Source organism: Silene latifolia, chromosome 2 (assembly GCF_048544455.1).
Source record: "Silene latifolia isolate original U9 population chromosome 2, ASM4854445v1, whole genome shotgun sequence".
Taxonomy (NCBI): Eukaryota; Viridiplantae; Streptophyta; class Magnoliopsida; order Caryophyllales; family Caryophyllaceae; genus Silene; species Silene latifolia.
The window spans coordinates 170341802-170355427 of NC_133527.1; the positions used below are offsets into that span (position 1 = coordinate 170341802).

The window sequence follows — 13626 nt, forward strand, 5'->3', positions numbered from 1 at the left end:
CATGTGGCCGGTCCACACAAGTTACACACAACACTTTTGTTGTTCTTGTTTTTACTCTCTCATACTCTCAAAAATACAACATGCAAAACCTCTCTCTTGTTCATAGTTTTTCCTCCAAAAACTTGAGAAGTTTGATTCAATTTGTTCATAAAGATTACTAATATTATTAGTGTAATATATGAGTATTAGTAATCAATTTTAAGGTAAACTACTAAACAAATATCTAGCAAATATTATTTAGTGGGGATAAGGGATAATCTTGGGTGCAATCAAGAGGAGTGACTTCTATACTTGAGGTCTTTGGAGGATCATCCTAATACTCATCATAGCTCAAGAACAAGTGAAGGTAGGAGACCTTACTTGTGCCCGTAAAACCGAAATTAACAATGTAAGGGACATTGTTTTCTTATAAATCTTTCATTTTGTTATGCATGCACTAGATCTAAAGAATAAATTATAAACTGTTAATTTGTTCACTATTAGAGGAGTCTAATAATAGGTATATGAACCTAACACCAACGACCACATCTTAATTTGTGAACACTAAGCGGGATCGCATCAAAAATGGCGCCGTTGCCGGGGACGGTGTTTGTTTGATTTAGATTTCTTTTTATTGTTATTAGTTGTGTCTTTCTTCGCCTTGGGGAAGTAAAACTCCTCAAGGTTTGTTCTAATTGTTTTCGAGTTGTTTGATATTTTGCATGTCTAGAAGGTTACAAGGTGATTTGTTACCTTTTGACCGTGAAATCGAAAGAACCTTGACGAACAATAGGAGACTTGTTAGGAGGAATTTAAGAGGTATTAGTGAAGTTGTTCAACCCACTAGTGAGTTTGTCAATCCTTTTGCAATAGAAGGAGAAGAGAACCCATTACACAATACCCCACAAAATCCACCTACAATGCCTAAATTCTCGTCACACTCCGTACCCACCGAGGAGAACCTACCCAATGGTACTCCTACACCACAACATCTAACCGGAAATTTTATTTCCAAGTCCGCCTTCATCCAATTAGTTGAGAGGAGCCAATTTGGGGGGATGCCTAGTGAAGACCCTCATTCTCATATGGAAACCTTTTGCGACTATTGTGATGCAATCTCTCAAACGGGCGTGACTCAAGACCAAATTAGATGGGTCTTATTTCCTTTTTCTCTAATCGGCACCGCAAAGCAATGGTTGAAGGGCCTTGATAAGGCCACCCTCGGAATAGATTCTTGGAAGGAGTTGGCTCTAGCTTTCTACAAAAAATTCTACCCACCGGAAAAGACTAACATGCTAAGAGCTCAAATTACGGATTTTAAGCAAAGGGATGAAGAGTCTTTATATGAAGCTTGGGAGCGTTTTAAGGGAATTTGTCGCTCATGTCCTCACCATGGACTTAGCGAATGGTTTTTGGTACAACAATTTTGGAATGGTTTATATGAAGATTCTAGGAACATTCTCAATATGGGATCAAATGGAATGTTCATCGAAGTTGATGACAATCAAACATGGAACAAGATTGAGGAAATGGCGGTCCATAACTCACAATATAGTAGACCTCGCAAGGCTACTAGAGGAGGAAAGCATGAAGTGGACTCCGTTACTCAATTGGGTGCTCAACTTAGTGCTCACATTGACACAATCAACTTGAAGTTTGAACAAGCTATGGCTAGACTTGAGGAAAACTCAAAATCTTCAAAGCATCATGTTAATGCCATGACGGCATCCTCATCAATCCCAAGTGGGATATGTGAGAATTGTGGAACTTTGGGACATGACCAAGGCGAATGTAGGGGAACAAATGAACAAGTGAATGCTTTCCAAGCATACAAGAGTGGTACCCCTTATTCCAACTTTTACAATGAAAACACCAAATTCCATCCAAATCTCTCATACAAAAGCCAAAATGTTCAAAACCCTCAAACAACATACACTCCACCACCCATGAGAAACCAAAATCAAAGACCCTTTTACAATCAAAACCAAGGTTACCAAAATCAAAATCCATACAATCACCAAAATGACCAAGGTTTTGATGTCCAAAAAGCGGTCCTCCAAATGCAAAAGAATCAACAAGAATTTTTCACTCAAATGCAAAAAGATAGCCAAGCAAAGGAAACCACCATCAACAACATTCTAGCTCACACCAAGATGTTGGAAACACAATTGACTCAACTAGCATCTTCAAGCTCACAAAGACAAAAGGGGCAATTACCACCTCAAAGTAATCCCCCTAGACATGAAACGGTTAGTGCCATTCACTTGAGAAGTGGTACAAGGTATGAAGCACCGAAGAAGCAAGTTGAGGATGAAGTTGTGGAAGCTAGTGATAAGGAAGAAATTGTGCAAAACTCCAAAGATGGAGAATCATCAAAAGAAGAAAGTTCAAAGAAAAATGAAGACAAGGCCAAGGAGAAGGAGCCCGTTGTGATTAGACTCCCTTTTCCAAGTCGTCAAGCCAAGCCCAAATTTGACGATCAATTTGGGAAATTCATGGAAATTGTGAAGAATTTGGAAGTCTCAATTCCTTTCACGGAATTAATCAATCACGTGCCGGCCTATGCAAAATACATGAAAGATATCCTCACAAAGAAGAAGTCGATCCGGAAGCTTGAGACTATCGCCTTCACTAAGGTAAGTAGTGCAATATTTCAAGGGAGTTCACCTCCAAAGTTAAAGGATCCGGGAAGCTTCTCAATACCGTGTACCATTGGCGACACAACGATCAACAAAGCCTTATGTGATCTAGGGGCTAGTGTGAGTGTCATGCCGTACTCGGTGAGTAAAAGGTTGGGGATGGGAGAGCTTAAATGCACCAATATCACACTTCAAATGGCCGATAGATCGACGAAGACACCATTAGGGATATGGGAAGATGTCCCCGTGCGAATTGGGAAGTTTTTCATCCCGGTGGACTTTGTCATTGTTGATATGGAGGAAGATTCCAACATTCCAATCATCCTAGGAAGACCTTTCCTACACACCGCGGGTGCGGTGATTGATGTGAAACATGGTGAGCTCACTCTAGAAGTGGGAGATGAAAGCATAACTTTTAATCTTGATAAGACTATGAGAGCTCCTCGTTTGCATGAACCATGTTTCATGATTGATCATTATAGCCGAAAGGATGAGAGGAAGAAATCGGAACTCCAATGGAAAAGAAAATTGAAGATGCTCCATTCAAAGAGCAAGTGAATTGTGACAAGGAGAGCTTGCAAAGCTCATCAAAATCAATCAAGGAAGAAGAGGATGCCCTCATTGGCCAAGGGAAGAAATTGGGAGAATTGTCCCCATCAAAACAAGAGATTTTCAATGATCAACTTAATGAAGTTTGTGGTCTTTGGGACGACGAATTTGAAGGGATTTTTAATCCCTACATTGGACATGCTATTGATCAAGATCGACAACAAGGGCCAAGGCCTATTGAAGACCTCTACCATGATAATGAACAAGCTTTTTATTACTTTTTCAAGGTGTTGAGCAACATCAACAACACCTTGAACATGCCCCCTTGACATCTCATCAGGAATGAGAGTTTGGTGGAGTCCTCCCTAAACCACCACTTGTAAATATTTCTAACTCCCTAACTTACATTTCAATTCTTGTATTGCATTTTTGTCATCTTTGGATTTACTTTATTTACTTTAATCAAGATAATTGTCATGTTTGAGAGAAGTGAGGGAGGAACTAACAATTTCAATTGATGTGTAGTGCTTTTAGCTTAGTGTGGGGATGACAATTGCCTAGGCTATCCATGCCTAGTAGTGCCCCCACAATGAAGAACACAAGACTTGAAGAAAGAATGGAAGAATGATAAGGGAATTGCATTGTGCACGGATGGAACTGAATCCGTGTACACAGGGGAAGAATCCGAGCGAATTGAACAGAATCCGCCCGTCTTAAGTAATCCGAGCGTACTGCAGAAAATCTGCCCGTCCTGAACTGAGCTAAATTTTGAAAATTTCTTGACTGTGACTGAATCCGGGTGTAACACCTCGGTTTATGAAGGAGCCTTTAGCAAGACATTCCCTAATAAACCGGACTGTTACCATCTCGGTTTCCCGAGGTAGTGAATAACAAATTAAACTCCAAGGCAATTTATATAATTATACATCTGAAATGAAACAAGTCTCAAACTGAAAATAAAGTCTGATAACTAAACAGAAATAAAAGTAGGCTAGCTCTAAGTCAGGCAATCCAAGCTCTCTTCCCATCCAGCTCCTATCAGTCTCTGAGGTACCTGTCAATCTGCTCCCCATTAAAAGGTTCATCACAGGTATTCACGAATACACAGGGTCAACCACGAGGTTGAGTAGGGTAATACAATGCAACAACAAAATATGATATGCATGCTCCTCCGTCACCTCCATCTCCATCTCATCTCATATCTCATAACTCATATCTCATAACTCATATCTTATATCTCATAACTCATATCTCATAACTCATATATCATAACTCATATCTCATAACCCGGACAACCCAGCCATACCGATCCCCGGTAGACTATATATATCGACCGTAGCCGATCCGCATTTCCTTGTTGAGGACACCAGGGCAAGTCTGCAGAACCCGCCCGGGCCTTATCACAACATCATCATCACCACACCACATCACCACAACATCCTCCATCTCCAATGCATATGAATGCCCAACAAGATAAACAATGCAATACAATATGTATATCAATTAATGAAATCATGCCCGGCTAGCAAATGTTGTGATAACACACTCAACACGAACAGTTCGATCAACCATATCATAGCGTAATCCACAACCACGAATCAAGTCACGTTCACAATTTGGTCATATGAAACACAAACAAGTCAACACAATTCAACAACACGATAAGAAGTCAAGTGTATTTCCCTACCTTTTCGCAATCCAAGCACACACAAGCAACCAATTACGATCCTTCATATATCCATCACCTACATATCATAATTATGTATAATTACCACCTACTCAATCAAATAATCATGCACACCACCTAGACTCATCATAACTTAATAGGAATATCAACTTAAAGAACAAACACGACTTTTCCTGATTTTCCAGCACATGACAGACTCGGAATAAAATACATAACTAATTCCAGAAAAATCAAATTGATACAAGGCCAATTGGATTGAAACCCCATGAGTCTTAGCTACAAATTATATCTAACGTGTTTTTCTCAAATTCCAAACTTATCAAGGGTTTTCAGACTGATTTCCAAAAACTGCCAGAAACCGTCGCATAAAAAGTATTGATTCATAAAACGAGTTTAAAACATTATTTTTCAGAAATTCCAAATCCTATTATCATCTAGACTATACAAAGATGATGTATGAAGAAGCCTCATAACTGAATCGACATAAAAATTAGGGTTTCAAATCATTTTCCACAACCAAATCAGATTCGCGGACTTTTCAGCGACATGTTCATAAATAAATCACCTAGGACAAACCATAAAGAATTTGACTACGAGCTTTTATATGCATAAACTAGACATCAAATAAACAGGACTCTCTTTTCAAACTTTTTGAAGACGAACAATTTAAAACAGTATAAACAATGGAATAAAATTGACTTACAAACAGGGAAATCGAATTAGGTTGGAATCGATGAGAAATCTTCAATCAAATGAAAGGCTCTTTGTGTGAATCTGAAAATGCGTGCCGTCGAAGTGAGGGAGGCAGGTGAGATGAGGGTTGTGTAGTGTTAGGGTAAAAATTAGGTTAAAGACATGATGTTGGGTGTTGGGTTAATTGGATTAAACATTTGGGTAAACTCAAATGGGTCGAGGGTAAATGGGTTAGCTCACATCTCGAATTCCATATAAACCCGTCTCAATTAACTTACGAAACAACTCGATCTTACGATACCACGCGAGTCAAGTAAAATAACTTGACGTACTCGATCTTACGATACCACGCGAGTCAAGTAAAACAACTTGACGTAATTATCGACTAAACAATTAACCCGACTTAAGTAGTATTATAAAATACGGAGTATTACACCGGGCGTCCTGAACAGAAATCCGCCCGTCTTGAAGAATCCGCCCGTCTTGAAAGAAAGACGTCCGTCTTTGCAGCTGAGGAAAACAAGCAAAATTTTCTGGACTGAAATCCGTCCGTCTTCAGCCGAATCCGCCCGTTCCGTGTCCAGCAAATCCGAGCGTCTTCATCAGAATCCGCCCGTCTTTAGGCGAGTTTTGTAAAGCCCAGAAAGAGCAGAATCCGCACGGATTGTGCAGAATCCGCACGGATTGCTCCTGCAGATTCGAAAATTTCGGTCTCTTTAAAACCCCTCCCACCTTCATTCCTTCATTCATTCATTCATAAACACTACCCACAACATCAAAACCCTCATTCTCTCCATCACAAAAACAAAAACCCTCAACAACATTCACCAAAAACAAATCAAATCATCCTTCCAACAACAAATTGATCACTCCTCCTTCAATAAAAATCAAAACCAAGCACAACATCTTCAACCTTTGAGTCGATTTTTGATTTCATAAAGGCAAAGCCTTTCACCTTTAAATCGATTTGGGTACACTAAAAATTGAAGATTTTTCATTCTTTTCTTGGTTAGTTCATCAATGGCAAGGACTAAGGGAGCAACAAAGGCACCAAAGGCTAAGGCACTCTCACAAAGGCAAAAGGCTCTTCAAACAAAGAAAGCATTGGCTATGGTGGTAGCAACACCAAACTTGGAAGTGCAACAACAACAACAACCTTCTATGGGAGCAACAACACCTTCTACTCCGGAAATCGATCAACTTTTGCATTATCCGGAGGTAACTTTTATTTCCGATACCCATAGAAATACCTTTGTCAAGTTTGCTATGAAGTCATTACAATCCACCAAATTTATATGTGAAGATACCTTAGAAAAATTGGGTGTTCTTGAGCAAACTAGAGCCTTTTTCAAAGCCATGGGGTTGAAGAAATTGTTTGAAACAAAGGAATTGACATACCCCTCCCTTACCTTGGAATTTTTGAGTTCTTTGAAAGTCACCAAAGTTGAGAATAGGGAGAATCTCGAGTTTCGTCTAGCTAATGTTAGTAGACGCATTTCCTTTAGGGAATAGAGTGAAATTTTGGGTCTTAGTGATGAACCGCGATATTTTAAGAATTATGGAAAGTATGACCCCGAACCTCTTTGGGAGGCAATTTCCGGGAGGAAATTTGAGGACTTTCATGCGAGTCGTGCTCTTTTGGTCCACCATCCGGGCATAAGAGTATGGCACAAGGTCGTGGGAAACACCATAATTGCAAGGAAAGATACCAACCATTTCACGAAACTTAATTTTATTCTTCTTGAATCGGCTTTGAATATTGGAAGAGTACACACCAAGCCTTATAATTCTTTGAGGCTCTTGGTAGATAGATGGCTCAATATTGATTGTGGGAAGAAGGGCACAACCGTTATTGTCAATGGCGGCCTAGTCACTATCCTAGCCAAGCACTTTGATCCTAACTTCAATAAGGATAACAAGTACAAAGCAAAGGAGGGTGGCCATCTTGTTGATTTGCATACTATGATACACAAGTTCAAGTGGGTTGCCCATAACCCCCTTGACACTAAGTATGGATGGCTCACTAGTGAAGCTAGATCGTTCACCTTGCCTTCAAAGATTTGTCGTCTAAGCGTCCACCGGACCAATTATCTACTTCCCCTTTCCAAAGAAGCCGAGTATATTATTTAACAACAAAAGGGTGATCTTGAAATGCCCTCCTCTTCCATTGTCATACCACCTTACCCATTTGAGTATGAAGAGTTCAAGCCGGAAGGAGTTGAAGTTAGAAAAGATTATATGACTCTTCTCATGCAAGCAATGCACAAGCAAGCCTTTGAAGATCGGAAAAATGCTTACTTGGCTCAATATCCACCCCTCCTACACTTAGCTAGGCAAGGACTACTTGATCCATCTTGTCCTTTGCCTAGTTGGGCGGATAGAGAAGTCCTATTTCCGGGTGCATCTAGGGTCGTTTTGGGTGACAATGAGGTTGTTGGTAATGATGAAGAAGTTGATGATAACATTGGTGAAGAAGCAAGTGAAGAAGAAGGAGAGGATGGTGAAGATGATGATGAGGAAGAAAGTGAAGAAGCAAATGACAAGGGAAGTGGCAATGTGACCACTTCTAATGAGGAAAGTGATGATGATGATAGCATGATGGAAGACTAGCAAGCCTTGGAGACTCCTACACTCCCATGGTTTGTCTATTTCTCTCTTTGTTTTAATTATAGTTTTGATCATTGTTGGAGTAGTCCTAGCCCCATTAGAGGACTCACACCTCGGTACCATTGAGGTGTTCTCATTTTATTGTTCCCATTTGCAAAATCCAAAATGACAAATTAGTTTCATGCATTGCATAGTGTGTGCATGAACTACACCCATCCTTGGACATTAGCAATAGTGTCTCACTCGGTTTGGGGAAATTAATGCATACACAACGGGAGGTAATCTAAATTATACTCTCCGTCATAACAAAAACCATGCATCATGTAGTGTAGCTTAGAATAGATTGCATTTAGTATAGAAATCATGCATCATCTTTGCATAATTTCAATCATTTTGGCCATTGAGGACAATGCCCATATTAGTGTGGGGATGGGAATTCTAACATTTAACTCTTATTCAAAAATCCAAAAAAAATTGAAAAATTTCAAAAATCATAAAAATTTGAAAAATTGAAAACCCAAAAACATGTTTATTTCCTTTTGTATAAATTGTCTTGTATATATTGTGTTTGTTTTATCTTTGTTCACATTGATCGACTACGCCACATCCGAGACATGAGGATATTGAAGACCGCATGGTATGATCTTTCCAATCTCCTTTTTTCCTCTCTATGTTAATGACTATGTGGCTTTATTTTGATTGATGCGGTAAAACAATGTGAACTTAGGACTTGCATTTAGTTTATATGTCATATTAGTTAGTAGAATCACTTGCATTAGGATGTTCATATTAGTTGCATCATGGCATGTAGTTGCATATTAGAAAAATTTTGAAAAATGCCTAACTTGGAACTTTGACAAGAGCAACTAAGCCATTACAAATACTTGTTCAACATAAGACTTTGCCTACTAGAATGGTTGTAAAACACCCTAGATAGTGTCATACTAGTATCTTTTGACCCATGACCCAAGGCCTAGTCAAGGGTTTGCATGTGAGTCACCTATCCAACCCCGTGATGCGATGTGGACTTGGTTAACTTGTCTAGGTGACCTTGTTTGACCTTGTGGTAAGGCAACCAAAAAATATTTTCTATCAATAAGCTTGAAGTGCTCATTTCAAAGAAATTTTGTCATGTGGAAGTAATGCTAAGGAAACCTCAAATGTTTTGAATTGTTGAAAGTTGAGAAATTTTAAGTTATTTTGATGGAGGCGTACCACTTCGATGTGCTTTGGTGCGGGATCCATTGAATTGGGCTCCCATACGGTTGTGAATTCGGCCGCCCAGAGACAGAGTGACTATCACCCCGAAAAGCTATTGTCTAGAGGCTAACCGGTTGCCTAATAAGCGATTGGCGAAAGCAAAGGACACTAGCCCGGAAGGGACAAACCCCATCTTAAATTTTTGAAATGTGAAAGTCAAATGAGGTCAATTTTTGAATACTAGTCATATCCACCCGTTGTGTATAAAGATTTGAGCATTTCATTCCCAAAAAAGCCTTTTGTCAAGCCACTTGGTCGAGCTTGGGACGATCCATGACCTTTACTTTTGTAGAGAATTCGAGACTTGTCATGTCATATGCTACTAGCATCATAGGGATCATCATTCCACCACCATCCGATCGCTCTTGACGAAAGCATTTGGAAATTGAGGACGAAAGTAGTCTAGTTTAACACCATTTGGAGGTGATTTAGTGCCATCCTCTTAGACTTAGTAATTTGTTGAACTAGTATTTGTGAAGGATTACATGCTCTTAAATTTGTTCCTCTTTAGTGCCTCCGCCACTTGATGAGGGAGTGGCTATTCTTTTTGTAGATGCATCCATTATGTGATTTTGTGTGCTTAATGTTTGGATGTGTCGCCATTTTGGCAAGACCCACCTTGCCTTGCAAGAAGGCATCCTACCTCATGGTTGTCTTGTTGTGAGTTGAAGGGGCGGAATGAGACCCGCTAATTGTCTCATATCGGCTATATTATTAGGATAGGTTAGTATTGGTCCTAGTCTTTGTCACCTCTTTACTCGGGACGAGCAAAGGTTCGGTTTGGGGATATTTGATGTGACCATAATTAGCGCATATTTAGCCCCCGAATTAGCCTTGTTCCCATGCTTTTTAGTGCATATTTTGGTCATTTCTTATCTTTAGTTCTTTGTTTTGCATATTCTTTGAGATTTTGATCCCTTGGTAGGAAAGGAGTAAGAATCTTGCATTTTCATGGCAAAACGAGACTAAATTGATCGAATTCAATGACCAAGCATCAAGGAGAGACAAGATTAGAAGGCCTTTGTACATATTATAGTAGAAGAGCAATGTTGAGAAAGGATCCTTGAGTCCCCAAGGAAATCCCCAAGGAATTTATGAAGAAAAGGGAAGAAAAGAAGAAGATATGTTGTTGAGTGACAATCCGAGCGGATTGTCACCAATCCGAGCGGATTGTCACCAATCCGTCTGTCACGCAGCTGCACAATCCGTGCGGCTTTGCTCTAATCCGCTCGGATTCCACCTCCACAATCCGCCCGTCCCGACCTTATTCCGCCCGGATTCCAGCACAGCACAGCACGATTTCCTCTTCTCCAAGCTACGAAGAAAGAAGCCATTCTTTCGAAAAATACCGGCTCCTCCTTGCTCAATCTAAAAAGTGTAATTACTAGTTTAGCCCTTAGTTAACCCTAATGCATCCTCCCTAATTTCCACTATAAATACCCCATTAGTCTAATTAGAGGAGCATGTTCTTCTTATCAATAATTAGTGTAACTAATATCAATCAAATCTCTCTTTAATATTGTAATCAAGTATTAATCAAGTTTTAATCCAAGTTTTAGTTCTTTAATCTCTCTTTTGTTCATCCTTTATTTTGGGTAATTGAAGATTATTTGGGTTATTGTTGGGAGATTGACAACCTCTCAATCAAGCATTCAAGTACTTCTATTATTCTTGCTTTGTTATTGGAATTATTAGTAGGTATAATCTCTTAATCCCTTTTTAATTATTGCTAATTACTTTTATTTGTTCATCATGTTTCACTTTGTTGGTATGATTGACAACCTTGCTAGCATGATCAACATGATAATGAGTGAGTAGTCCCTTAGCTAGGGTTAATGGGTGATTAGGGGAAACCAACATGGGGAATGATTCATGCTTAAATTAATATGCTTTCATGTTTTATTTGCTTGCTTGTTTTGATCTCAACTCATGCACATGTTATATTTGATGAAATGCTAAGCCTATGAATCCTTGCATTTACTATCATCTTCTATCTTTTCAATGAGACTTGTAAGACATAACCCAACTCGAGTCTCATTAGACCATGCATGTTGTTGAGTAGGGAAGATTAAGTCGACTTGTAGGTGTTGTACAATCTAATCGATTCGGCTCCGGGACCCAAACTTTCTTAGGATTGTAAGATATAACCTAACTCAATCCATCATAACAATAATTGCTTGCTTATAATTTGAGAACATGTTTGTATGATCATATCCCATGATTCCCCTATGATCCCATGACACCCTAGTGCTTTTAATCAATTGTTTACACCCCTTTTTAATTCATCTTGTTTGTTTATTTTCATTGCTATTCTAGTTAGTGACCTTCTACATCAACCCAAATTGTGACACCCCAAAGACACCACTAGTTTCAATAGAAATCTCATTTCAATACCCGTCCCTTGGGATCCGACCTTTACTTGCCTCTTTACTAATTGTAGAGTTGTTTGTGAAGTTATAAATTGTGTTTTGATTCGACCGTGGCCCAACGACCACATCTTAATTTGTGAACACTAAGCGAGATCGCATCAAGTACCCTTCAGTAGTGTTTGTAGATACAGAGAGAGCATTTTGTGGTTTTGCAAAAACGCAAAATGAGGCCAACTCGGTGAGTGGATACTACACTTTTGGAGGATTTGGGAATAGAGACGGATGTCCGTCACATATTTGAGACTTTGGGATTTACGGGGTTGTACCGGCTGAGGAAACATTCCTACCCTTTTCTTACCTTGGAGTTTATGAGCTCCTTTCGTTATGACCCAGCTGCCCAAACCGTTGAGTTTCGGTTGATGAACACAAGTTTCTTGCTGACCATGGACCTTTTCGCTTCTCACCTTGGGTTGGCCAAGCCTCCCAAGGATTCCATCACTGATATTCCTTCTGAGTGCGGTGTGTGCCGCCTAATGCCTTGTCTTACCGGAAAGCCAGCTCCCACCTCAAGAAACATGTTGATTAATGATGTTCAACATGTTACCTTGAGGATCTTTCTCCGTTCTTTGTCAAACCTCCTGTATGAGAGGCCGGATATGAGCAAGCTGAACAATCATGAGGTGTTGCTTATGATGTCTTACTTGAACCCGGAGCGGGCAGAGAAGGTGGTCTTTAATGCTCCTGCCATGGTCTGCGCTAGCCTTGCTCTGATGGCTACTGCCACTTCCCGGTACTTGAGCTGTGGTGCTATCGCCACTCGGCTAGCTGAAAAGCTAGCCTCCTTTGAGGCTTCTTCGGAGTATGTGCCTCTGGCCACACCGGTGCCTACAATGGACCGTGACTACTATCTCGACCTGAAATGGTTGAGGACTTTAGCTGACGGTAGCCTAGCCTGGAGAGTTTGGGGGATGAGTTGGATGGGGATCCCGGCTCCTGAGCATCTTCACCGACCGAGCCGTTAGAGCCGGTGGTGATTGCAGCTGACTCCGATGACGAGGAGGAGGATGATGATGTGCCCCGCCAGTTGCAGACCTACCTCATATATGACGCGATCCTTCAGGTGATTCCCGAGCCGAAGAAGGGGGAGAACGCGGCGGTAGTGGAGGAGAGACCTAAGTTGGGGAGAGGACCTCGTAGAGTGAGGGAGAGGACAGCTGAGACTAGACCACGACCGACAGCACCACCGCAGCAGCGCCCTTTTCCTTGTTACCCCTACCTCGACACCCCGGAGACGCGATCGAGCTACTTAGCAGAGAGAGTGTCATCTACCTTGACACTCCGGAACATGCACGAGATGGCGTACACTCAGGGGATTGGGGCCGAGGGACCGCATCCGGTATGGTGGAGTGGAGTTGGGGACTATAGTGGGGTTTTCCACTCTTACGGGGTGGATCAGTCAGCTTGGGGGACACCGCAGTCCTTTGCCTTTGGCGGCTTGACCCCCTGGTACGTGAGTCCTAGAGCTGGAGCGGGGGTTGATGCGGGTATTGGGTCATCGGGAGCGGGCACATCGGGAGGCGATGATGGCGGAGATGAGGTGATGGAGGAGGAGGAGCAGCAGCAGCAGGAGTGATACTCCTATTCTTTACCTTTGTGTTTGGTTGATGGTAGTCGTCGTTAGATTATGGTAGTCGTTGGTTGTTAAACCTTTTATTTTGGATTTGTATGATTGGCCATAAGGCCGGATTTATTAGCTTGACTTTATTGCAGGATTTTGGAAGTCGGGAAGTCATCCCGACTCATGTTATGTGACGATTATATATATGCATGTGGGTTATGACAG

At 40.8% G+C, this 13626-nt stretch overlaps 1 non-coding gene across 1 annotated transcript; it reads right to left on the minus strand.

Annotated features, from left to right (window-relative positions):
* Nucleotides 1–1271: 1271 nt before the first annotated feature.
* LOC141645549 (small nucleolar RNA R71) lies at nucleotides 1272–1378 on the minus strand. The gene has a single exon (XR_012545029.1). It is a non-coding gene; the product is annotated as a small nucleolar RNA R71 (small nucleolar RNA).
* Between the last annotated feature and the right edge of the window lie 12248 nt (nucleotides 1379–13626).